We start from the raw sequence: 6,928 nt of genomic DNA, 5'->3' as shown, positions 1-6,928 counted from the left end.
TAGCCCGTAGCGCGAGCAGCCGGGGGCTGAGACGATCCCCAGGCCACGGCCATTAACAGAAACCTTCAGCTGCTGTGACATCACACGCATGAGCCATGCGAGCCTGCAGGGAAGACGGGAAACGGATGACAGTCTCTCTGCCAAAACACATGCTGAGGCGCAGAGCGAAGACAGGACCTGACAGAGAGCAGGAAAGAAAGAGGCAGCTGGAGAGAGAGAAAGAGAGAGAGAGAGAGAGAGAAGTAGTGTCTCTACAGACTGAGCCGCATAACTGCAGAGACAGAGGGGAGAGCAGCTAATGAGCGCAGCCTACTGTGCCCCACCCAGCATAGAGGAATTACACTACCTCACACTACCTCATTACACAACCTCGTACTCTCCTTACACTACCTCACACTACCTCATTACACTACCTCGTACTCTCATTACGCCACCTGATACTACCTCATTACACTACCTCACACTATCTCATTACCTCATACTGCCTCATTACACTACCGCATACTACCTCATTACACTATCCTGGAGGAGGGGTGGGGTCAAGCACACTACCCTGGTGGGAAAGGTTGGGTCAGGAACACTACCTGGGGGTAGGGGGTGGGGCCAGTTTATCCCCATAGATAAGAAACACACAAACACACACACATCACAATCAGCACAGAGGCATGTGGATAGAATGTGTTTACAGGAATGTGTGTGTGTGTTGAGAGAGGGGTGCTAGTGTGTGGCGCGTGTTTTCGATTGCTTTTGAACCCGCTGTACAAAGACATTGCCTGGGGACTGCTGTTGAGTGACATGTATCAAAGCAGATGTCTGTATTCTAGTCCCACGGAACCTGGCGGTCACAGAGCGCAGTGTATGGAGCGCACCCTTCCCATTACACACCTGAAGCACCATCTGAAAGCTCCCCCCTACACCTAATCAAGACCTGCTGGGTTGCTATCAGTGGGGGTTGCAGAGGACAAAGTGGGCTCCCAGAAGCCATGCATGGATCTGTGCTGTACACACACACACACACACAGAGGACTGAAATCCTCTGTGCTTTATTGCGCCACTCAGGAGTCTAAGCTGTGGAGCACTGACACACCCTGTCTACATGGATATGCTGTCTCCCTCCAGGTCTCCAGGTGGCGCTAATGAGCACTTCTTTATGGAAAAGTGGTGGTGGCGCACAGCTGGAACAAATAACTTCATTCAGCACGGCCTTCACTCACTATTCACTCACTATTCACTCACTATTCACTCACTGAAGTAGGATGCTCCATTTCAGAACACATCACGTGAAACATCACTATTAGAATAACATCACACTGTTAAGATATTAGGAAGTTAAAGTGCAGAGCTGTCCATGCATGGCCAGCTATATAATGTTGTTGCATGTATTATTTATAAAAATAACCTATACATTTCAAAGCATAGTCCTCTCAGAGGTATGAGGGCTTTTGTGTGTGTGTGGGTGTTAGCAGATACCACAGATGTCCACAGCATTTGAAAAGGTCTTTTGTAGCATACAGAGGAGGAGGAGGAGGAGGAGGAAGAGGAAGATTAGGAAGACAAGGATTGCTGAAAGATGGTCTCCATGTGCAAGAAGCATCGTCACCACATCACAGGATTCCCCAGAACAGCAGAGAGCAATCAGGGCTAATGGCCCAAGGCTCTGCCACCGCTCAGACAGAAAGCTTGTCACTGAGGGTGAAAGGATTACGCCTGGAAATGCCTAGTAAACAGCGTGGGGACAGTACTAATCCCAGTAAACAGCGTGGGGACAGTACTAATCGCAGTAAAGAGCATGGGGACAGTACTAATCCCAGTAAAGAGCGTGGGGACAATACTAACCCCAGTAAAGAGCGTGGGGACAGTACTAACCCCAGTAAAGAGCGTGGGGACAGTACTAACCCCAGTAAAGAGTGTGGGGACAGTACTAACCCCAGTAAAGAGAGTGGGGACAGTACTAACCCCAGTAAAGAGAGTGGGGACGGTACTAACCCCAGTAAAGAGTGTGGGGACAGTACTAACCCCAGTAAAGAGTGTGGGGACAGCACTAACCCCAGTAAAGACAGTGGGGACAGTACTAACCCCAGTAAAGAGCGTGGGAACAGTACTAACCCCAGTAAAGAGCATGGGGACAGTACTAACCCCACTATAAAGTGGGGACAGTACTAACCCCAGGAAACAGAGGAAACAGTACTAACCACAGTAGACAGTGGGAACAGTACTAACCCCAGTAAAGACTGAGGACGGTACTAAGCCCAGGAAAGAGTGGTACAGTAACGCAAAAAGAGGAAACAGATCCCCAATCAAATCCCTTTTGTTCCTAGTCCCCAGAGGGCGACCAGTACAGTATTTCAATGACAGAGCACGGAATACCTGCAGAAACCACACGGATATGCCTGTTCCCCTCAAGAGACAAGCCATCGTTTTCTCCCTGAAGGATGGCTTCCCCCAAAATACACCAGCAAAGCCAGCTGTGAACAGCCACACACAGGCTGCTGGTGGAATCTCACTGACTAGCTCACTAGCTTCCACTTTCCAGTGTGTGTGTGTGTGTGTGTGTGTGGGGGGGGGGGGGGGGGGGGGGGCATTCCTTATTAGCATGGCCAGGATTTCAGAGGTGAAGCTTTAGAAGACACGGATCACAGACAGATGAGGTTGGCTTGGTTGCTGGGCCGGAACAATGCAATGCAAACACTCGTGGGGGTGATTCTGAGGGACTGGGCCCGAGGATTCTGGGTAAGCATCTTTGTTGTGGTCGAATTCCATAACCACGGAAAGAAACCATCTACCGAGGAAATCAGGCCTCACAGTTCTAACATGAAACACTCCCCCTCACAACTCTCCACGGCTGATGGAAGTGATTAAAGTTATCTGGGTGTAATTCCACTCTCTCTGGGGTCTCAGGTCTTAAAATAGCGCTGTGGGGCGAGCGGATGTGGGAGTCCCGCCGCTCCGGCTGCGGGCTGTCATTAGAAGCGACGTGAGGCTGCCAGAGCAGAGCGCACGAGCCTGGCAGCAGACCCAAGTCCTTTCCCCAACCCCACCTGCTGACCTTGGGAGGAGGGGTGGTGGTGGAGGTGGTGGTGATGGTGGGTGGGTGTGGGGGGGTTAAATCGCTCCATCCTGCCCCGAGTCTCCTTCCCCCACCCAATCCGAGCCACAACTTCAAGCTCTGAGACATTCCACATGGATGCCCTTACACACACACACAGATATGCCAACATGGATGCTAGCACACTGGCACTTCCTGTGGGGCCGAGCGCATGTGGACAAGCTCGGTGGAGGAAGACAGCGACGATGGACCTACAATAAGAGTATCACGTAGCCTGCACACACAAGACTGCGTGCAAATGTATCCCAGCAGACATGCAGTCTGTTCTTCCTTACTGCCTCCAGAGTGATGAAAGGGTTCCTGATTAACGGATGGGCAGAATCTGGCATGCGTTAAACCATGGAGGAAAGAGCCGTATGAAGCCACTTTTCCCTCATTCCTCCATGCAGTGTTTTCTTGGCGCTTGTCCCGCGCGGTCAGTGCCTGCGTGGGAGGAAGCTTCGGTGGGGTGGTCAGGGGTGAGCCGCTCCGGCACGTCCGGAAAAAAAAACGGAGCCACGCATCACCGTCTGCCGACCCAAAATAAGCTCGCCACAGACCCAGGTTGCAGCAGGACCAGTGAGGGCACGTTGCCCCTCAGGTAACGACCAGTTAACGGGACAGACAGGCAGCACGTTTGCTTAGACCGGAGTAGCGGCACGGCTCAAAGGCACAGGCAGGGTGGCAGCTCGTGTCCAGAGCTCTGAAACAACAGAGCGGCTGCTGGCGTAAGTTCAACGGGCCAGAGACCATCAAACAAACAAGCCTGAATGTCTCTAATGAGTGTAACGTCAGCGCTAATGCGATACATTGCCTTAGCATAAATAAAGTAGCAAATTAAGTCATTTCTGATTTTTGTAAAGCAAGCATATTCAGCTTTAAAGAGTTCACTAGCAGATTAGTTTAAGTAGAATACAAGTCCAAGCAGTTTGGTGTCATGGACAACTGATGTTGAAAAGACTGCAGTGCCAACAGTTGCTCTCAGTCTGTCTGGGTATTAGCATGTAGTAGATATTTGCTAAAAAGCAGGAAGTGCGCCCATGCCCTGTCACCACCTTGGCACTTGGCAACGCAGCCTCTTCAACACATAAGCACACGTGTGCTAGTGCAGGGGAGCGCACGAAACTGTAGGGTGCTCCGGTGAGCGTTCAGGACAGGGGTCCCGCTGGAAAAGCCGGCAGGTCGTGCGAAGCGCTCTCCTATGGCCCGGTGTGACTCCCAACACGCGCCAAGCGACCGAGAGATTTCACATCCGTGAAGGAAGTGGTTTATGGGATGTGCTGAGCCTTCACCTCCCGGTTATCTTGCACAACGGTTTATGAGCAGAGTAGTGACTAGCAAACTGATGACTTCCAAAATTTCCCAGCTCATTAACACGGCTTTAGTCTATGGCTTTAGAGCAAAACTCCTGGAAATAACGCAGCAGAATTCTAAAAATAGAGAGAGAGAGAGAGAGAGAGAGAGGGAGAGGGAGAGAGGGAGGGGAGAAAAAAAAGTACGAAAGACAGCATGAAATAAAAAGGAATGTAAACATACAGGAGATTTCTGTCAGGATAATAAAGACGTCAAACAGTTACACTGAGCAATGGCGAAACTGAACAGTGCAGAGCGTGCTAGTGCGAAGTCACGCGTGACCTTGAATCAGACTGACTCAGATCCTCTGGTAATTCCCGCCAAATCCCAGGGCCTGCTAGAGTCCGTATTGGACCCCTGGGTGAAGGCAGGCCTTGGGAAGACCTCGTCTGGAGCGTCGGCCTTGGCTCGGCCTGATCCCGAAGATGACCTGCAGTTAATCTGGGAGGGGCGAACATGGCGTTTTTAATTAGCCAAGAATTCTGTTGCATAATCAGTTCCAAATGTAATGAGCACGAAAGGAGTAAGAGGAGGAGAAGAGGTAAAAAGATATGACTCTGTGGACGCCACTGACCTCTCGATGGCCCCATACTTGCTGGGTGTGTGTGTGTGTGTGCACGCGTGTCCATGTGTAGATTAGCTGAACGTTCAGGGGCTTAGCATGTCTGGTGCTATGTGATGGAATGACAGGCTGGCTATCGGAATCACGCTGGCCCTGAGTGAGTTATCCAGTTCCTGAACTCCGCATGACGCTGTGCTGTACCGGCTCCAGCCTGACCAGACACAGCGTGGCCTGGAAGAAGACCAAAGCGCGTGCGCGAGAGAAGGGCGGTAACTCTATCGTGCTCTGCAGACACAGGCCGTCAGACCCGCATGCAGCGTGAGAGCTCGCCATCGCTCGCCATCGGAGTGAAAGCGCCCGTGTCATGGTTGTGATGTATGACACTCGGCCCACTTGCAGGGTCCCACAATGCTGTGGGACTTCAGACAAAGGGGCTTCATGCACGCAATCAAAACACACACACACACACAAACAATGAAAACACGAAAAACCCCACAAACAATAACAATAAAGTGTAATGTCCACCAGTCATCATGTCAGAGGGGAGGCAGCATGTTGTGACCGGACCACCCTTTGAGAGAGACGACATGAGCCGGTCCAAAGCCACGCAGTTCTGGCCTCCGTCCAGAGTGAATCAGACCTCCTCCATGGTTCGCTCTGAAGTGGGCCGCCCAGGCGCCGAGCGACCGGCAGGAAGCCACTGGGTCCGGCTGAGGCGTTCCACCATCGCCGCTCTCTCACGCGGCCCAGCAGAGGCTGATCGGATTGGGGGCGAAGGGCAGCTGGCTGCCCCCATGTGGATGAGCTCATCCTGGAAACGGTCCAGCCCCCACAGAGCTTGGGAGGCTCGTGGAGTGCTGCCTTCCCTGCCAAGTCACCCTAGTGCCCCTAGTGGGAGGCCCCGCCACGACCGGGCGCCAACACAAGGCCCCTCTTCACACTGCAGGAAGGAAGAGGGGCACAGAGCCAGCGCCTCCCTTCAGGCCGGGCTCCGTAGTAACAGGGAAAGTCCTGAGCAGACATAAATACACTCTCCATATCACTTCGGAGGATGAGGTCACGGACAGGACCACGAGCTGGCACGCCGCCAGGGCCGGCCGATCGCAACGTGAGCTCGGTCGCCGCAGCCCAGCGGAGATGGTCGGTTAGCCGCGAGTCAGGGGAAGTGTCAGAAAAGGACAGCTATTTTCAGGCCGAAGTGGGACCTGGCGCCGGAACACGTGGCCAAACGGTCAGCGAGCGAGGCCCAACTGGGGCAGCGGAGGCGGTGCAGCGACCGGCTGGTTTGCTACGTGAAGGCGGCAACTGCAACCGCTAAAGGTGCTCACCGATGTGGGCGACTTCATCAAGCGTTAGCTACATTAGCATATTCCTTTAACAATAAAGATCCTGGCCCTTCCGCAGTAGAGACTGTTTTTAACGTGGAGGAAAAACGGAAGGAAAGTCATAAAGCCGCTTGAATGTGGCCCAGATCATATCCAGTCAGCACACTGAGTTATACTCGCAAAGCCCTAGAAGCACCCTGACCACACAGCTGGACAGCGACCCGCTGGTCTGGACAGGCAGATAAAAAGACTGCCTCTCCTCCCCCGGCTGCAGAGACATGGAAACACACACACGTACGCACAATTAAGTTCCGTCACCTTTATCACACAACCGGTCCACACAACAGCCTGAGAGAAAGCAGAGAAGCGCAGGGGAACTGCAGCTCTAATGGGCTCCACACGCTGATCTCATCGCCGGGCTCCGGGCCTTCACCGCACACGAAAACACAACGCATCATTCAGGCGAAATAACAGCTCACTTTGCGAGAGCAGCTGCACTGTTCATTAAAAGTATAATCAGGCCCGAAACTTTGCTGTAAAACTGGACAGCACGCTTGTTCCGCTCAGAAAATAAACCTGAGAGACAAAGCACACACACGACGT

Source organism: Electrophorus electricus, chromosome 6 (genome assembly GCF_041902795.1).
Source record: "Electrophorus electricus isolate QZ-2024a chromosome 6, ASM4190279v1, whole genome shotgun sequence".
Classification (NCBI taxonomy): Eukaryota; Metazoa; Chordata; class Actinopteri; order Gymnotiformes; family Gymnotidae; genus Electrophorus; species Electrophorus electricus.
This window is presented reverse-complemented; position numbering follows the sequence as displayed.